The following is a 21,627-nucleotide window of genomic DNA, read 5'->3' on the forward strand; positions in this document are numbered from 1 at the left end:
ATCCAATTCACATATCATCTATATATTTCAAACTCAATTACTCATAATTTAACATGTAATTCATAAACTTGTAAACCATACCATAGTTTTAAACAATAATAAGTTTTACACTTTAGTCCTAAAACTTTTAAATATACCTAGGTACATGTCATTTACTAAAAATAAAACATAAGAGAAACTTTACTTTTTTTCCACAAGACCACTGATGTGTTGATGTGATGTGATGAGATGTTTCCAGTCTTCAAAAGTCCTTACTTCTACTCTTTACCTACATGTATAAAACACGCATTAAACTTTTGCAGGCTTAGTAAGTAAAACTAAAGTATAATTAACCTAATATCTAAAACGGAGATTTAATATGTCTTATAATTATTTTCATAATTTCTTTTAGGCTTGTACATTTAGACAACTTCAAACTTACCACATCATAACCATGTCTTTTTGTTCATTGTTATTGTCTATCAATTTACAATTTAATCTCGTTCCAATATATTTTAATTATCTTATTTCTTCATTTAACATATACAGTATTTCAATCATTTAATAGAGGTAATCTTTTACCTTAAAATTGAGGAAGTCATTTACCTTCTAACAGAGATCCAATAGACTTAATAGAACACAAATGATATACGAAATTGAATGGGACACTGTTGAAACAGGTAAACATAGAGCACAATGATATTCCATTAATGAGATGTCATCTATATCCCACTAGTTCTTATCTCGTCTACTTAGGAAAATATATCAGAATCAGATATATTTCTTATTTCAGAACAAAATTTAAATACTCTAGACTTATTTCAATTTAGTCTACATTATAACAATTCAAAACATAAATTTCAACTTTCTTTAATACATATAACATATCTCACTACTTAATAAAAATTCCATATTAACTAATAAAATTTATCATAGCTTCTCACAAGCCACTTTTGTATATTTCACAATTTAGTCCTTTCTTTCTCATACTTCATCAAATATACTCACAATATTACTATATTATTCCACACATCAACCATTCACATATTTTACTTTATATATTCATTTATTTATGTTTATTACAATTCCATCAACTTTTTCATCTTTTACAATTAAATCCTTTTAGTTACTTTTAATCTTTTTCTTACTTTTCTTTCATTTTCTCTATTACATATTACCTAATAAATAAATAAATAATTCATCATTAACTTATATTTAACAGATGTTGTGATGAGGCACCATCGTTGGGACGCCGTTTATCGTATTGTTGAGATGCGCATCCCCTTCCAGGTGACGCCATGACATGAAAAATCGCATCATCTTGACATGGCCAACTGAGTGATTAGGGAATGTTTTTCTAACTTTGCAATTAAGTCTGGATTTTTAAGTAATGCAATTGAAGGCCTTGAACTTCATGAAATACTTTGAAAAATTACATGATTAAGTTTTATATATTGAATTTCAAAATGTTATCTTCAATTACATAAAAAGGTTTTACTGGATATATTGTAAAATTTATGTTTTAGTCCTTAAACTTAGTTTCATAATTGAGTGAGTTTTAACTGTCGATTTAAATTGAAATTTTCGCATATAGTTTGAAATAAAATGCCCATAACACTTTTCGGGTTGATTTTGGGATTTATGAGTATTTAGCATGCATCGTATAAAATGAAATTTTTACCCCTACCCTTATTTTGTTGAATGATGATAGACTAAGCATGAATTAGGGCTGGTTGATTAGTTTTAAGGCATAATTGTTGAAAATACCTTTAATATTTATGGGGTTTTGGGTTTGAACCCTTAACCTTTTTTTTTGGATTAACACCTTTAACGTTACACTTTTTTCCAGAAATTAGCCCAATTTTAACAGTAAACGTGAGTTGACTGTCAATCATAGGTAAACAAAATAACCTATGTGGCATGCCACATAAGCACGACATCACAAATGATACCATTTATAAAAAAATTGTTTAACAATTTTTTTTTCATTTTTTTTGTTTTCTTTCTTTCTTCCTTTGTAGTTGTTGTCACTGTTGTGTCCAACACCCTATTGCTGCCTTCCTTCTTACTCTTCTCTATCCCAACCCCCACCATTGCTCCCCTCCTTCTTCTTGTATAGCTGACCAAGCCTATATCCAAGCTTCAGTCGATGAATTGCATCGTGGAGTTTCTTCACCAGTGTTACTTTGGGACTCAACAGCTGATCCTCAGTCATGAGATTAAATTGCATTGCACTTGCAAAGAACTGACACTTAAGCCTAAGCTGCTTCATATTCCTTATTTCACCCAATGAGAAAACAACTCATTCATCGCACCCACAAAGGACGAAAAAACCAAATGCCAGATTTGCATATCTACAAAATAGATGAGAACAAAAGGCGTCCACAGCAACATAACAACAACTCTATTCTCCTAGAATAAACAGAACAACCCTAAAATCTCATCAAAATACTAACATCTAACAAATAATTTGAAGTTCACTTTTAATAGTATATTTTGCAATATTTATGGAAAAAAGTTCAAAATGGAGTCTTGATGCTTAAGCTTATAGCCACACATACAAAAAAAAAGGTTTTGTTTGCTTTGTCTTCTAAATAGACACATATAAGAAAAATAAATTAATAAATAAAACCCGGATTTTTTAAACCTCATAACCAAACAAAACCAACAATAACTTGAAATAAATAAAACCCAAATTTTTAAAATAAAAACATTAGTAGAATCAAATATAAGAAAAGAAAAAAATCATGATCAAAGAATTGAAATTTCTGTAGAAAATATCATCAATTATAAAAGAAGAAAAAGGAGGATGCAAAAAAGAACAAAACAGAGAGAGAGAGATGTTGATGATATGATTGAGGATCGTGGGTTATATGGACAAGCAAAAAATGAATAGAGACTGGAGGAATCAAATACAAATTATTTTGACGTTTCTCTTGTTCGTTAACGTTAGTATTACATTCACTTCCACTATGTCAACCAAAAGACCACCATCCAATCCAACCCTTCGATCCAATTCCTACCCTAATGAATAAAAAAAAAACGATATCGACAACATCTCTGAAATAAGATATACAAAGACAGCCTTGAGAAAAGTAACAATCTTTTGGTTTGCTTCCGAAAACCAACCCCTATCAGCATCCTTTGACTCCAAATCCTTTGATAGAAAATTGCAAACACAACAATCCAATTCAAAGCAGCCATACTCTTCAATACCATTCGTATTCTTAGCCACACCCTCTCCTTGGTCGACGATTTAGAGTGAAAGGGAAAGGAGCGATGATGGGGGTTGGGACGGTGAGGAGTGAGAGGGAAGGCGACGATGGTGGGGGTTGGACACAATGGAGACAACAACTAAAGGGGAAGAGAGAAAGAGGAGAAGGGAAAACAAAATGAAAAAAAAAGAATGTTGTTAAACAATTTTTTTATAAATGATGTCTTCTATGACGTTGTGCTTATGTGGCATGCCACATAGTCTACTTCATTGACCTGTCGTTTGGTTAACAGTCAATTTACGTTTACCATTAAAATTAGATTGATTTCTAAAAAATTATAATGTTAAGGGTGTCAATCCAAAAAAAAAAGGGTTAAGGGCTAAAACCCATAAACCCATAAATGTTGAGGGTATATTCAACAATTATGCATAGTGTTAATGGCTAATTGAATAATATGCATGTATTGCATAGTGTTATTGGTGGTTCTTATGGCGTGTTTGGTGGTTAATAAGGAAAGTCACGTAAGTGGCTAATGTGACGTTCTAGATTCAGGTCGAACTGTTCTGGCTGGGTTTGGGCCACCACAGAACATTGAAAGCTCAATGGTGCTAACATAATTTGAATTTGAAACTTAAAACACTAATTAAATAAACATGTTAATAAAAATATCATTAAATAAGTTTAACATTAATCATATCATTAATACGAGAATGGCTTTCTAACATATCATTATCCAACTCCATATCAAACAATAATGATCATATAACCATATATCATTTCGTCAATCCACTCTCAGGGTATTTAAGCAACATTTACCATAACATTTCAGGTATATATCATACCTCATTTTCATCAAACATATATCATAGTACCAATGCACCCTTTGGGTATTTGCATCTCATTTATGTATACCAAATAAACCACAATTTGTTATCCATATTATATCCATATTTCATTTCATTTTATAATGGAAAACGTCATATTTTTTAGCCCATATTAATCAATTTCAAGATCAAGGATGGATATACAAATCCATTCACCAATACACCAGAATATGCATATAAGTGATAATCGAGCATAAATGCACCAATACCACCAACCACAGCAATATATGCTCGTACCCCCAGGGTATTTCAACTAGTGTTATGTTCTTGACCCTAAAGTATTAGAGAACTATTAAATAGCAATATACTATCAATGCTAAAGCTTTCCCTGACATAACGAACCTTATGGCATGACAACTATACCTAAACTCTATTTGACACTATTAACATGGCAGTTTATTACCAATTATCATCGAATCATATTCTAATAATTAACATCATACTACCATCATCACATATACACCAACACATATGCCTTGAACATATACCAAACATTTCAATGTGACTAAGTACAACATAATTTACATGTCTTTATTCATGATCAATAATTTTATAAATGTAGCTGTTTAATAATTTATGTAGTGAAATAGAATTATGAAAAACACAAATCATTTTTCTTTGACTTTTTGGTGTCATCTTTTGCTACGTATGGTAATTCGATTACAAAAATAGTATTAGTTTCACATACTCAAATAACAACATTATCAAAGAAAAACATTAATACTTTTTTCAATTAGGTTCCTTAGAACCCTAATATCTGAAATACCTATATCTCACAACTCTCTCTTTCGAATATAAATATGATTTTATAGTTATACTCTAGGGACCTCAAACTATCAATAAACATAAATTTTTTCTCTAAAGTTTTCAACATTTGTCTCTCTAAATTCATAACAACCATCAATAAATTACTTAGCAACACCTTAGTAATTTCAACTTTTAAGAATTGGGTTATATTCATCTACCATGATAAATTGAAATTTTAACAAAAATTAAACAAGAAAGCTTAATAATTCTTATAACAAGCTCACGAAAATGGTGAACAACACATGCAAGCTTTCTTTCTTTCTTTTTCTTGTTTTGTCGTTGGAGGAGAAGACATAAAGCACTAATTTCATTTATTTATTCTCATTCGAATATAAATATAATTTTATAATTATACTTTAGGGACCTCAAACTATCAATAAACATAAATTTTTTCTCTAAAGTTTTCAACATTTCTCTCTCTAAATTCATAACAACCATCAATAAATTACTTAGCAACACCTTAGTAATTTCAACTTTTAAGAATTGGGTTATATTCATCTACTATGATAAATTGAATTTTAACAAAAATTGAACAAGAAAGCTTAATAATTCTTATAACAAGCTCACGAAAATGGTGAACAACACATGCAAGCTTTCTTTCTTTCTTTTTCTTGTTTTGTCCTTGGAGGAGAAGACACAAAGCACTAATTTCATTTATTTATTCTTTTATCATCCATTTATTTAAGCTTAATTAAACTAAATTAATATTAACCAATGGCCATGACTTTATCCTAAAACACTTAGTGGAATTTAGTGGCTTTGATCATGTTTAGCCACTAACTATATATTATTTATGGCTTATTTACTATTAAGGCATTAGTTTAATATTCTATTAATGACTTGCAAAATCCTTAATCTAGTTTCTCTAATATAATCCCCTTACAATCTAGTCCTTATACTATGCTTAATTATTAATCTAATTAATTACTTAATAATTTGATCCTACAATTTCATGTATGCCTTGTAACATCTCAATTAAAATTTCCAAACTAACTCAATTTAAGGAATCTGATCTCGAAATTGAATTTTTCGACACCGTTGAAAATTAGATTGTTACAGTCCTCTCAATTTTTCTCTCAACTTTTTCTTAAACCTTTGATTTTTTTTCAAGGTTTCAAATTGTTAAGTTGATTTTTCATTAAAATATTTCGTTTAAAAAATTTTAAAAGACCAAATTCAACATTTCATTTATTTTTCTAGTTCATGTGAACTTTGGTGGAAGATGGAAAGTGGTTTACTCTTGATTCTTTGGTTAATATTTGAGTTTTTTTCTAGCAAGGTAATGAGTTCCAAACCATTATTTATGATTTTAAAACCTTGAGAATTTATTTTTGATTTTATCTTTATTTTTCTTTTATTTCTAAATATTTTTCAAGTTAGAGTGAGAAAGCTTTGATTCTTTCATTTCTTGTTGTTTTTAAACTTGAATCTTGTTAGCTAAGTTTAGGATGGAGTGAGATAGTTGAGAATTAAGTTAGCACAAAGCTTGGTTACAGTTCTCTTGAGTTGCCATTATTGAAGAGCTTAAGGTGCTTTAGAGAGAGAGAGGAGTTGATCTAGTGTGGCTAATAATTTTTTATTTTTTAGGAGTTTTTAATGATGATTCTAAAGTTATATTTAAGGTTTGTATATTTTAGATTTTTAACGCCCCAATTTTCGGGAATTCTGTGAATGTTGGCATAGGTTTAATTATGTTAGTGGGCCTCTAGAAGGCCCAAGCTTAAGATAGAACCCGACAATTTTAGTTAATTTTTGTTCTATAAGAAAAAGGGGGTGAAATTATGAAATAGGACCTATGTGAAAATGTTTGAAAATGCTATAGGCTAAATTGAAGTGGCCAAATAAATAGGAGTGCAAAATAGGAGGATTTGCATGACAAACCTCCCATTTTACATGAAGTGGCCAGCCATCATGTTGTTGTAGACAATATGAGCACTTGATATCCATAATTTATGGTACAAATTGATACAAATTGATAATGGGTTAGGTAAATGTTCCATGATAATGGATTAGGTAAATATTCCATGATAATGGGTTAGGTAAATGTTCCATGATAATGGTTTAGGTAAATGTTCCATGATGGGAATTTCATGTCTTTTGTATTAAAGAATTAAATGGATGAAATATGAAATTTTATTAAAATAAAAAGGGGTGAAAAGAACAAAGTTTTGTCCATCTTTGTTCATCATAGCCTAAAGTTAGAAAAGAGAAAGGAGAGGAGAAAGCTCTTGAATGTTCGGTCACTTGGGGAAGAAAATTGAAGGTAAGTTCATGATAGTTTGCTTCTATCTTGATGTTCATGAGTTCTTCTTGATTCTACCTTAACTCTTGAAGCATATTTTGGTTTTAGTTATGTTGTGAGCATTTAGTCATGAATTAAAATGAAGGAAATGGTTGTTGTTTCATGTTCTTTTGATGAAAAATGGAAGATAGGTGAAGTTGAGCCAAACAAATGAGCATGCATGTGCCTTAGATGGTAAGGGGAAAAATCGGCTAACATGTTGTGCTTTAAAATGATGAAATAGAGATTATAATTAAGTAAAATCATAGATATGTGATGATTGATTGGTGATATACATGTTTAAATAACAAGCATGCAAGTTAGGTGTGAAAGAGTGATTTGGTAATAAATCTGCTTGGGACAGCAGCAGTAACGTGACTTTGGAAAATCACCATAAATTGTGGGAGATGAGTTAGAAGCTGAATAAATTATCTAATTAAAGCTTAATGAGTCTAGTTTCAAATGGAATAAACGAGAACATATTTTGAATTCTATACAATGAGAAATTTGATTCGTAATGAAGAGTGGTCAGATTAGTCAAACAGTGAAACATGGGAAACTTTAAGAAAAATCTTGTATTTATTGGCCATACCAAAAATTCTAAAAATTTTATGGATAGAAGATATATGAGTTTATTTTCAGGAAAAATTAACGGCACTTGATTTGGAGTTTCGTAGCTGCAGTTATAAATAATTTAGTGAATGTTGCTCAGGAAGATAGCTTGCAGTGAAATTATGATTATGTGGTAAACATTGACAAAAATTTGTTCATGAGTTGCTTATTGTTTTCTTATAAGCTTACTATGATCTGTAGGTGTGGTTGGCCGAATATTGTAAGGGGTTAATACGTAGTTCGTATTTGAATAGTTAGATTAATGTGTTAGTAATCCAATTGTAGGCGCTTAGTGTGTGGATCTCACAAGATATCGTCACAAACAGGTGTGTAACTAACACCCTCTTTCTTAGTCTAGATCGGCAAAAGTCAAAAATCTGAAATGCCGAAAATCGGTATTTTGTAGATTTACGAGTGTGCGAATGCTCGTGAGGTAAATCGATTAATCTTTTTGGTAAGCTGCAATGTTTGGACTGCAAAGTGCATGATTTCTGTGCCCTCGATATTTTTGGGCTTAATGGGCTAAAATTGGAATGATGGGCCAACGGGCCCAATTCGGTAAGAACTCTCGGTACGTGATTCTGTAGTACGTGAAAGGTAGGAATATGCATGAAAAACCCTAAAATAGATAAATTACTGAAATACCTTTAAAAGTGGAAAATTTATAGTTTTACCCCTAGGAGATAAATTATCGAAATACCCCTAGGGTTAAATTGACTTAAATGCATGTTTGACTGTTGTTATTTACTGCATGCCATGTTGTTATTATCTGATGCATGGGATTGGGATATTGACGGAGGAAGTACTAAAAGTGGCTTGTCTACGTACTGGAGGCTTTGCCTCAATTTACTGTTAACTGAGCAGCAATGCTGCAACTGTGGAGTGTTGGGCTGGGTGGGTTGAGCTATCCCAACATGGAGTGTATGGCTGGTACAGGTTGAGTAGTCTTCCCAAATGGGTTTGCATATGTTATTGATGTTGCATGTATTTTGAAATGGGCCTATGGGCCATATTGTTATCTGAATAAGGGGCTAAGGCCCAGTTTATTGTAATCTGAAAAGGGCTTTTGTCCAGTACCACTGTTACCTGAATGGGCTTAGGCCCAATAGGCTTGAGCTGACTTGGGCTTTGAATGGCTTTTCCTTACACACTGAGTTTCCCCAAACTCACCCTTTTTATTTTCATCCATGCAGGAAATCCCCAACCATAATGGGCTTGGAGCTGTGAGAGAATTCGGAGTGGCCACCCGTTCTGAAAGTTTGGTTTTCTTCTGGTGAACTGGACATCCTTTTATTTACGTTTGAAGTTTTGGGTTTTTTTAAATGTAATAAGGCCGCTTAATTATTTTTTATGGTTTTAATATGTGTTACTAAGATAGGTATTACTTATTTTAACTGTTGAAATTGGATAGCTTTAGGGCGCGTTTTCAAAAACAACAATTGATTTCAAAATAATACGACAACAAGCAAAGCTTCCGCAATGAAAGTATTTTCCAAAATTAATCACTTTTCCTAAAAATGAATTAATCAAAATCGGTTTCCTAGAAATATCCATGACGTTAAGGTGTGGCAATGGCGGTATGCATGTCTAGGATTGGATCCGAAAGGAGCTTGGTACTTAAGCAGTCTGATGGACTCACCACCTCTTTTCCGGTTTCCTACTTGGTGCACAGCTTCCATTCACTTTAACCTATAATGAAATTATCTTTTAAAACACTAAGTAAGTTTTTATTCTGGATCAATAATATAAAATGTTTTGAACGCTTCGATGTGGCATGTCAGATCCGGTCATAACGTCTGGGCCGGGTTTGGGGTGCTACAAGATTAGTGTTCTCTTAAGTTTTGATAGAAGCAGAAAAGTTCTCATTTCATTTAATTGCATCACATACTTAGTTCTAGATGATTTTTTGTTCAATTGTGTTTCTCTAACTATGTTTTATTATTTTGATTAATGATTATAGCAAAGGAGGTGGTTGAGTCCCCAAAGGCCAAAAGAAAGGAAAAAGTCATTGAAGGTTGACAGTTTACGATTTATGCTAATTTAACTTAATTATATGATACGATTTGATAAAGTAATTAAAATGTTTGCTCAATTTGGTCACTTGAATTGTTGTTAAAGAAATTGATTGGATTATGTTAAAAAATGATATTTTGATGATTTGTGTCACAATTAATATATTTTTTTTATCGCAAATTAGTATGCTTTATTGCTTGATCTTGTTATATCATATACTTGGTTATTTTAGGACCATTGAGCTTCCCAATGCTCAATTGTATTTTTTTTTTGTTTCTGTGCATACGTGTTGAAATGCTTTCGAGTTTGATTGGTGATGTCCTCAGGATCCAAAGACTCAGTTTTCATCTTTCTATTGAGTTTTTAATGTTTCCTTAATGTCTTTTATAATAAATGGCTCATACCTAGGCCTCTAGGTGACTTTTACGTCTTCTAATGTTGAACTTTGGTATTTTTGGATTTTTTTTTTGTATTTAGTTTGTGTTGATACCATATTGGACCTTTAATTACCTTTAAGTTGGATTTTGAGAATAATTTTACATGACTCATGTATGGTTTATATGTTGCAAATTACTTGCCTATTGAAATTTTGATTTAATGTGTTACCTGCCATGTAGATGTATATTTTAGAATCGTTTATGGTATGACACTTATGTATGAAATAGTTTGGTTACATAGTGAAACTTGTTTAAGTGCATTTAAGGGATCAATTGCATGACTTGGAATGTTATTTTTTTGCATTTATGTACCAATGTCTCGAGACATCAACAACATGTCTCGAGACCATAAGAATGTTTTTATGTATTTCATGCATTTTTGGGTACATGTCTTGAGACATGATTGGATTGCCTTAAGATATAATGTTTTTATGTATTACATGCATTTTTAGGTACATGTCTCGAGACATGATGATCTTGTCTCAAGACATAAAGCATCAAAACTAAATTAAAAAAAAAATTTTATCTAAGGTTTCGAGAGAGTCATGGCTCAATATCTCAAGACATAGGAATCAATGTCTCAAAACATGGTTCCATTGTCTCAAGACTTCAAACTTCACAACTAAAATTCTAAAACAAGATAGGCATGTCTCGAGATATAACCCCACATTTTGTTAGTTTGACTCACGATTCATAATATGGTTCTGTGTTTGACCATCTTTAACCCTAGATTATTGTATGTGGGCCTAATTGGTTTCATTTAAGTGTATTTAACACTCGCAACATTATTTAATTAAGATTGTCATAGTTTAATTATTTTTAGTTGCATTATTTGTTGAAATATTTATTTGAGTTGCTTCGACAATAAATATGACATTTTGCATCCGAATCATTTATTAACAAGAAGGAATTCAAGGGCTTAGAGGATTCTAAAATAAACTCTTTTGATTAATAAAACATCGGCCCCCAAGTATTATAAAAAGATTGGATTCCTTCTTGTTAATAAAAAGCCCTTGGATTCTTAGGCTTGGAAGAGCATAAAACGAGGGATTTGCTTTTGAAAGGAATTTCTTGGCAATTTGGTAACGGGGAAAATCTTTTTACATTTGATGATGACGTAATTCTTGAAGACTTATTATCTTCTAAGTAAGAGAGAAGGACTTTAATGCTTAGGGGTGTAAATAAGTAATGAATCCTTCTAGATTACACTAGAATACTAGTGACTTAATGAACTTTCTTTCCAAAGATTCATTGAAAAATTTGCTTATGAAAGGTATGCCTCTGCATGAGTTTGATGATAAGCTTATATGGAACATAGCTCTTCAGATAACTATAGAGTGAAATCAGGTTACAATCTGCTATCTCTTGAATAACCTTGATGCATTCCCTCATTCCACAAATTCTTATTAGCCAAGGATTTTTTGGCCTCTCATTTGGTCACTCAAAGTTCCCTTTAAGATCATCATCTTTCTTTGGAAAGTCTGCAATAATGGCTTACCTTGCAAGGTGGAGATAGAAAAGAGGAATTCCATTCAAGACTATTTTTTCCTTTTTTATGTGTTAGCGTTTCAAGGTTACAACTAATTTAAAAAAAAAAATAAGACTAAGTCCTAGGGAGATTTGTTAGCTTGTTAGTAGGAGTAGGAGTTTTTAGCTTGTTAGTAGGAGTAGCAATTTGATTTTTTTTTTTATAGAGGTTGTTACTTGGGACTTGTATATAAGGGTTGTTTTGTTAATCAATTATATCATCCCTTGATTCATATTTTTTTTCTTTGCTTCAATTAGTTCATTGCTAAACTAATAGTGGTATCGGGAGCTATTTTTCTTGAGACACCTGTGAGAAAAGTTCTGTGAGAGTTCTGAGAGAAAATTGAGAGATACATGATAATACTCTAGAATGACATATTTTATGTGCTAATTGCATGATTATTTTCAGTATGATCCTACTAATTTGGATTTTTTTGTAGTCTTTTATCTTTTAGGGACTAAATTGAAGGAAAAAGTAAATTTAAGAGCAAAAAGTGTAAATTTGAAGATATAATGGGCCAACATGCAAAGGAAGAGGGAAGTGGTGCCAAAAATGCAAACATGAAAGACTCAAGGGCTAAAATGCAAAAGAAGAGATTTTATAGCACAAGACTCTATTTTAATTTCAATTATATTAGGATAATTATTAAGGATTTTTATTTAGATTTAATTTTAGGATTTATTTTCATTTATCATTAATTATCTTTATTTATTTGTATTTATCTTTTAGTATTTAATTAGGAATTGACTAGGTTTTCTAGTACTATAAATAGGGGATGGAGTGGCACATATTGATCATCTCTTTTTCCTGTAAACACTCCCTCTCCCAAAAACTCTGTCTTTTATTCTCTCCATATTTTCTTCAATAAAAATCTCATTACTATTATATTTATTTCTTTCCCAAAAATTATGAGCCATTAAACCAATCTAGCCGAAGGTTGTCAAAATTCCCCAAAAAGGTTCATGAGGCTTAGAACCTGCACTTAGCCTTCTCAATAGGGTATTCATCGCTTCTTCGCATTACGGGGCTGACGCTTCCGTCCATGTCCCTTAATAGGTGATCTTTTCAAGTTGTGCAAGGAACGACCCCTTTGTACATTTTGGGAAGGTTGCACAGTCGGTTTTTTGGCTTTCTGCGTTAGAGGTTGGCGAATCCAAGAGACAAAACAGCGTGGTATTCGCCGTTGGGAAGTGATGATCTAGCAGAAGATAGTCCCACAAAAGCGATTATTAGCCAGAGTCAGGCTTCGCCAAATTTTAAGTCTAAATACTTGGAGCTGGTGGTTGTAGGCGTCCTCTTCCACTATAACTGCCTTATCCTGCTCGAGAAGGGTTACTTAAAAGCCAAGGATTGAACCCAAGGCGGATTGAGACAACCGGAGGCTGGAACGTTGCCACATATGAAACTCTCTATTTTCAAACTTTGTTTATTTTTATATTCTCCATTTTAATTTTCGTAATTTCAATTCAACTTTAAATTCTGTTTTTATTTTTTTCCAGATCGAAATTCTTAATTCTACTTTTTTTTCAGGAACGCAGGTTTTCTTGGCCAAGAAATTGTCCAGGATTTCAAGAAACGAGCATTCGTACAATTCGATCCTTGAGGATTCGACCCTACTTCCCATTTACTGTTATTTTTACTATTTTACAGGGAATAGGATATTTTTGGTGCTCTCAACGACGCATCAAATTTTGGCGCTGTTGCCAGGGATCGGTAATGTACTAATATTGTTTTTTTGTTTCTTGTAACCAGATCTGCTCTAGGAACTCTTGCGTTTGATTCAGAGATTGAAAAGACTGCGAGAGCTAATCGCAAGGAAACAAAGCTAAGAAAAAAACAGTCAGCGGTGGTTGGGACTCAAAGTAATCCACCATCAGAAATTAGAATCAACGACGAAGAAGAGTCTAGGGTTAACGAAAACCCTACTCAAACTTTTGATGGCGAAAAACTAGAAGTCGATTCCCCAGAAGAAGTGCTTAACGCTAGGGTTGACGAAAACCCTAATTTAGCACCTCAACCTATGGCTCAGACAATTTGGCAACTGGCCAAAGTGTCGGCAAAACAACCGCTACTATGTATCGCGTATCCTACTATGGATACTGGTTTTGAATTAATGTCAGGCTTGATCCAGCTACTGCCAACTTTTCGGGGGTTACAGAAAGAAAATCCCCACAAGCACTTGAAAATATTACATATGGTTTGCTTTAGTATGAAACCTCAGGGGGTAACTGAGGATCAAATTAAACTGCATGCTTTCTCTTTTTCTTTAGCAGATTCAGGTAAGGAATGGTTATTTTATTTACCTCTTGGATCTATAACGACTTGGGCTGATCTGCCTCGTTTGTTTTTCAACAGGTTTTTTCCAGCGTCGCGTGCAGTCGAGTTAAGAAGAGAAATCGTGGGAATAAGACAAAAAGACACAGAGTCTCTGTATGACTATTGAGAGCGATTTAAAAAGTTGTGTGCAAGTTACCCATAACAGGTAAAATGGAACAGTCTTTGCTACAGTACTTCTATGAAGGCCTGAAACCCATGGAGATGAATATGGTAGACGCCGCTAGTAGAAGAGCGTTGGTCAACATGACTCCACAGCAAGCAAGAGACTTAATCTCCACGATGGCTGCAAATTCTCAGCAATTTTGAGCCAATCTTGAACCCCCTAGAAGGGTTCACCAGCTAAGTAATTCAACCTTAGAGGATAAAGTTGACAGACTTACTAATATGATGAATTCTCTTATTGCAGAAAAAGCAAAAACAGCCCGGTTATGCGAAATATGTGCTACCCCTGAACATACAACTGATGCATGTCCCAGTTGAACGATGATACTATGGCTAATTTAGATGCTATGGGAAATTTTCCTGGGCCACCACAAAGGCGATATGACCCTTACGTTAATACCTACAATCCAGGATGGAGGGATCACCCTAACTTAAGTTATGGGGTCAACCCATGATTTAACCAGTCAAACCAAAATTGGTTTCCACAACAGCCTCGAGATTCAGGTAATTCTCTAGAAACCATGGTCAATAAATTAAATTTTCAACAGCAAACTCTTAATTTCCAAAAAGAGACGAAGGATTTCAACAGAAAATCGAGGCATCCATAAGGGAGTTGACCATATAAATTGAGAGATTGAACTCTCAAGGGAAGCTGCCATCACAAACAGAACTAAACCCAAGGCAAAACACAAATGCAGTGATGCTGTGAAGTGGAAAGGTACTGGAACCAATTCCTGGCAGAAATCTTAGCTAAGAAATCGCCCAAGAAAAACCCGAAAATGACGAACAGGTTCGAGCGAAACCCCCACTATCAAAAATCCAGCCTCTATTCCTAGGATGATTAAATTAGTGTCGAAAAAGTAAGGAAGACAAGGAGATCCTTGAAACATTCAGGAACGTCGAGATCAATTTACCACTGTTGGATGCCATTAGACAGATTCTGCGGTATGCCAAGTTCCTTAAAGAGCTTTGCACTAACAAACAAAAACTAACAGGTAATGAAAAGATAAGTGTTAGTGAGAATGTATCAGCAGTGTTACAGCGAAAAATGCCAGCGAAATGCAAAGATAGGGGTATGTTTGCTATACCATACAAAATAGGCCATCTGGGGATCAAGAAGGCCATGTGTGATTTAGGGGCCTCCATAAATGTTATGTCTTATTCTATTTATGAATCACTTAACGCGGGTTTTTTGACGAAAACAGGTGTTATAATTCAGTTGGCAGACAAGTCTGTTGTGCACCCCGAAGTAGTCCTCGAGGACGTATTGGTGAAAGTTAACGAGCTTATTTTCCCTACAGATTTTTATGTGATAAAGATGGAGGAGGATAACATTACTGGATCTTTGGACCTCCTACTGGGTCCACCGTTCCTTAGTACCGCTAGTACTGAGATCGACATTAGAAGCGAAACTCTTACGATGGAATTTGATGGAAAAATCATGAAGTTTAATGTTTACAACGCCATTACTCATCCAAGCAAAATTTTGAAAGTAAATCATGTCGACATAATCGACTCATTAGTCGACGAGGCTTTTGAGTCGATCTATGAAGATAAATCTGAATTTATATCTAGTGACTATGAATCTTTTAATGAGTTATTATCTCAATCAAATACTAAACTTTTACTTTCTGTTGTGTTGGCTCCAGAATTGGAATTGAAACCACTTCCCGAACATCTTAAGTATGCATTTTTGGGGAAAGGTAATACCCTACCAATCATAGTTTCCAACAAACTCTCTAAGTTCAAAAAAGAAAGTTTGATCCAGGTACTAAAAAGTCATAAGGACACGATTGGCTGGACCATCACCGATTTAAAAGGAATAAGCCCTTTGACATGCACACACAGAATTTACTTGGAGGGAAATGCAAAATCGAGGGGAGAGGCCCAAAGGCGATTAAACCCAAATATGATAGAGGTAGTAAAAAAGGAGATAATCAAGCTACTGGATGCTGACATAATCTACCCCATTTCTGACAGCAGATAGGTAAGTTTGGTTCAAGTCGTGCCCAAGAAAACGGGCGTGATAGTAAAGGAAAATGCTGAAGGTGATTTGGAACCAGCTAGAGTGCAAAACGGGTGGCGTGTATGTATTGATTACAGGAAGTCGAATTCTTACACTAGAAAAGATCATTTCCCTCTTCCTTTTATAGATCAAATGCTTTAACGTTTTTCAGGTAAAACTCACTTTTGTTGTCTTGATGGATACTCAGATTTCTTCCAAATTCCAGTTGCACCAGAGGATCAGGAAAAGACCACTTTTACATGCCCATTCGGCACTTTTGCGTACAAAAGGATGTCATTTGGACTTTGTAACGCACTAACCACATTCCAGAGATGCATGATGAGTATATTTTCTGAATATGTGGAAAAAATTATCGAAGTTTTTATGGATGATTTTACTCTGTATGGAAATTGTTTTGATGAATGCCTTAAAAACCTCACGATAATTTTGAATAGGTGCATAGAATTTAATCTTGCCTTGAACTATGAAGAGTGTCATTTTATGGTAGACAAGGGTTTGATTCTAGGTCATATAGTCTCTGCCAAGGAAATTGAGGTCGATAAGGCCAAAATTGACATTATTAATTCTTTGCCATATCCCTCTACTGTAAGGGAAATTCGTTATTTCCTTGGCCATGCAGGGTTTTACAGGCGTTTTATAAAGAACTTCTCGAAAATAGTTAAACCACTGTGCGCGTTATTACAGAAGGATAAGAAATTTGAGTTTGGCCTAAAATATAAGGAGGCTTTTGACACGCAAAAGCAGAAATTGGTTTCCGCCCCTATAGTGCAAGTGCCAGATTGAAAATACCCTTTTAAAATTATGTGCGACGCAAGCGAACGCAGTGTGGGGGTCGTGTTAGGGTAAAAGATAGACAAAGAGCCTCATGTCATTTACTATGCCTCAAAAACCTTAGATGCTGCACAAAGCAACTACACCACTACGGAAAAAGAACTCTTAGCAGTTGTATTCGCTTTAGATAAATTTCGATCTTATTTATTGGGATCTAAAGTGATTATTTTTTCTGACCATGCAGCTCTTAGGTATTTGATTGCAAAGAAGAAGGTGAATCCAAGGCTCATTAGATGGATTCTGCTGCTTCAAGAATTTGAGATCGAAATTCGTGACAAAAAGGGATGTGAAAACTTGGTGGCTGACCACTTGAGTAGGATAAAAACTCAATTTGATGATATTCCTATAAAGGATGAGTTCCCTGATGAAAGCTTATTTTTGACCGAGGCTCACTATCCATGGTATGCAGATATAGTTAATCTCTTAACCACAGGATCATTACCCATTGAGTTAACACGTTCCGTGAAGAACAAGCTTAGAAGGGAAGCTCGATATTACATTTGGGATGACCCATACCTGTGGAAACACTGTTCAGATCAAATAATAAGATGATGTGTTCCAGAAATTGAGGTAACCTCTATCCTTACTTTTTATCATACAGAAGCTTGTAGAGGTCACTTTGGCCCTAAATGGACAGCTCACAAGGTATTGGAGTGTGGGCTATATTGGCCCACAATTTTTCACGATGCATATAACTTCTGTAAGTCTTGCGATAAATGCCAACATACAGGTAACATCACTAAACGAAATCAAATGCCCCTATCCCTGATTCATGTATGTGAGATTGTTGATGTATGGGGCATCGATTTCATGGGCCCATTTATTTCTTCATTTGGAAACGTATATATACTTCTTGTAGTAGACTATGTTTCTAAGTGGATAGAAGCAAAGCCTACTCATAATGATAATGCTAAAACTATTGTGGAGTTTCTAAAACGAACTATTTTTTCTAGGTTTGGCACACCTCGAGCTTTGATCGGTGATCGTGGTACCCACTTTTGCAACAAGGTTATGGAGGCACTATTATCAAAATATGGAGTTCATCATCATATAGCAACAGCCTACCATCCCCAAACAAACGACTTAGCAAAGATTTCGAATAGGAAGATCAAGTCCATTTTGGAAAAAACAGTTCGGCCCAACTGAAAGGATTGGAGTCTTCGGCTTAATGACGCGCTTTGGGCCTATCGGACGGGGTATAAAGGTCCAATTGGCATGACCCCATATCGACCTATTTTTGGAAAAGCGTGTCATCTACCAGTAGAACTAGAGCTTAAGGCTTATTGGGTTATTCGACAATGTAACATGGAGTTAGAGCCCGCAGGGAAGATAAGGAAATTAGACATTCAAGAATTGGAAGAAATTCGTAATGATACCTAGGAGAATGCTCACATTTATAAAGATAAAACAAAACTATTTCATGATAGGAAAATAGCTCAGAAGCATTTCTCGGTCGGGCAAAAAGTTTTGCTTTATAACTCTGTATTAAAGTTATTCCCAGGTAAGCTTCAATCTCGGTGGCAAAGATCTTTTATTGTGACCCAAGTATTCACACATGGTGTAGTTGAAATAGAGAGTGAAGAAACAGGGAAGCAGTTCGTAGTCAATGGCCAACGGTTGAAGCCATTTTACGAAAATTTTTAGGCCTACACGGTCGAAAAAATCCAGTTAGAGCCATCATAGAACCATTCACGGCGTCGAGCTAATAACATTAAACAAGCGCTTGTTGGGAGGGAACCCAATTTTTATTTTTATTTTTATTTTATTTATTTTATCTTATTATTTTATTTATTATTTTCAGATATTAATAAAATTCTCTTCTTCTAGGTGAACCAAGATGAAAACAGAGAGCAAAAGGAGAAAAGACAAAAAAACCTACAGCCAATCAGCCCATAACCTTACAGCAAACAACCCACTCAAGGCTAACATTCGATGACCGTTGAACAACACCTTGAGCGTATCTCGGCTCAACTCGACACTTTTGGCCAGCAACTAGCGGATCTCATTGCCATTATACGCGAACGATAGTAATTACACGGGGAGTTCCTCTACACATTTTTCTCCTATTTTATTTATTCCACATCGAGGACTATGTGTTTTAAGTAGGGGGAGGCATTCCTCATTATTTCTGTCATTTTAGATGCTGAATTTTTTTTTGTTGCTGCTGATTTGGTTGTTGCTGCCCATCTAATTTTTTTTAAAGAATATTTTGTCTCTTTTCATGCCCAAGTATTTGACCACGACTTGCCCACTATTTGACCCACATGCATGGTTCTTATCTACTGAGTTAATTATGATTTTGCTTGATAGATTTCATCTCCACTGTTTTATTTCTTTTAGTTTAAATAATTATGATTAATGGAGTTAACCCTATCTTGATTTTGGTAAATTTGATTAAGTCTAAATACAAGAGGACACTTAATACAATTGCATGCCCAAAATATGTTCATGACTATTAAGGTGATTACTAAAACTTATTTTTGACACTTAATTGTTTTTCCTTAGTCCTCCAAAATTAAATTTTCGTTTAATAATAATGTTTCCGTGGTTATGAGTGCAGTTTAAGACGTGACTAGTTGAGAAATCGAGGTAGGGTGCGTGGGTTGTCATCCTATTTCGCGTCAAAAGGTTATGTGACGTGTTAGGTAAAACTCTGCTAACCGGAATTAATTTCTAAGAATGTGTTGGGCTGAGTAACCGGGGTGAGGTGCTTGGCTGTCATCTCTCTTCGCGTCAAAAGGTTCGATATGTTCTAGGAATAATAAAATTAGGAATGTGCTGGGCTGAGTAACCGGGGTGGGGTGCTTGGTTTGTCATCTCTCTTCGCGTCAAAAGGTTCAGTATACTCCTAAGTGAAAGTAAATAAATAAAATTGAAATATTAAAAAAAATGCATTAATAAAATTTGGAGACTAAAGGGAGAAATAAATAAGGTGTCTTGATAGGTTTGGTAAATTACCTAATTTTCATGAAATAATCCAAGTCAATCCTAACAGTTGTGTGTGTTAATTGAAACCCTTTTTCATTTTTACTTAAATCAAGCTAAGGGTTCTCTTTATTTTTTCGTATGCATTTTTTTTAATTTTTATAAAACTTTGGAGTAGTATTTCTTTTATGACAGAATTTAATTTTCACAGTGGATACGAACCATACTTAAGGGCAAGCATGGGCTAAGTGGGTGGAATTTGATAATACTCTAGAACGACATATTTTATGTGCTAATTGCATGATTATTTTGAGTATGATCCTACTAATTTGGATTATTTTCTGATCTTTTTTCTTTTAGGGACTAAATTTAAGACAAAGTACATTTAAGGGCGAAAAGTGTAAATTTGAAGATATAATGGGCCAACATGCAAAGGAAGAGGGAAGTGGTGCCAAAAATGCAAACATGGAAGACCCAAAGACTAAAATGCAAAAGAAGAGATTTTGTAGCACAAGACTCTATTTTAATTTCAATTATATTAGGATAATTATTAAGGATTTTTATTTAGATTTAATTTTAGGATTTATTTTCATTTATCATTAATTATCTTTATTTATTTGTATTTATCTTTTAGTATTTAATTAGGAATTGGCTAGGTTTTCTAGTACTATAAATAGGGAATGGAGTGGCACATATTGATCATCTCTTTTTCCTGTAAACACTCCCTCTCCCAAAAACTCTGTCTTTTATTCTCTCTATATTTTCTTCAATAAAAATCTCATTTCTATTATATTTATTTCTTTCCCAAAAATCATGAGCCATTAAACCAATCTAGCCGAAGGTTGTCAAAATTCCCCAAAAAGGTTCATGAGGCTTAGAACTTGCACTTAGCCTTCACAACAGGGTATTCATCGCTTCTCCGCATTACGGGGCTGACGCTTCTGTCCATGTCCTTTAATAGGTGATCTTTTTAACTTGTGCAAGAAATGACCGCTTTGTACGTTTTGGGAAGGTTGCACAGTCGGTTCGTTGGCTTTCTGCGTCAGAGGTTGGCGAATTTAAGAGACAAAACGGCGTGGTATTCGCCGTTGGGAAGTGATGATCTAGCAGAAGATAGTCCTACAAAAGCGATTATTAGATAGAGTCAGGCTCCACCAAATTTTAAGTCTAAATCCTTGGAGCTGGTGGTTGTAGGCGTCCTCTTCCACTATAATTGCTTATCTTGCTTGAGAAGGGTTACTTGAAAGCCAAGGATTGAACTCAAGGCGGATCGAGACAACCGGAGGCTGGAATCTTGCCACATAAGAAACTCTCTATTTTCAAACTTTGTTTATTTTTATATTCTCCATTTTAATTTTCACAATTTATTTAATTTCGCAATTTCAATTCAACTTTAAATTTTGTTTTTATTTTTTTCAGATCGAAATTCTTAATTCTGTTTTTATTTTTATTTTTTAGGAACGTAGGTTTTCTTGGCCAAGAAATTGTCCAGGATTTCAAGAAATGAGTATTCGTACAATCTGGTCCCTGAGGATTCGACCCTACTTCCTATTTATTATTATTTTTATTATTTTACAAGGAATAGGATAT

At 34.0% G+C, this 21,627-nt stretch overlaps 1 long non-coding RNA gene across 2 annotated transcripts; it reads left to right on the forward strand.

Annotated features, from left to right (window-relative positions):
* Positions 1-7,019: 7,019 nt before the first annotated feature.
* On the forward strand, positions 7,020-9,263 carry LOC128281502 (uncharacterized). 2 transcript variants are annotated; one of them, XR_008271723.1, is made up of 2 exons: positions 7,020-7,148; positions 8,972-9,263. It is a non-coding gene; the product is annotated as an uncharacterized LOC128281502 (long non-coding RNA). The 2 variants fall into 2 exon arrangements; XR_008271722.1 differs by lacking the exon at positions 7,020-7,148 and adding an exon at positions 8,204-8,336.
* Positions 9,264-21,627: the final 12,364 nt, after the last annotated feature.

Source organism: Gossypium arboreum, chromosome 10 (genome assembly GCF_025698485.1).
Source record: "Gossypium arboreum isolate Shixiya-1 chromosome 10, ASM2569848v2, whole genome shotgun sequence".
NCBI classification, from domain to species: domain Eukaryota; kingdom Viridiplantae; phylum Streptophyta; class Magnoliopsida; order Malvales; family Malvaceae; genus Gossypium; species Gossypium arboreum.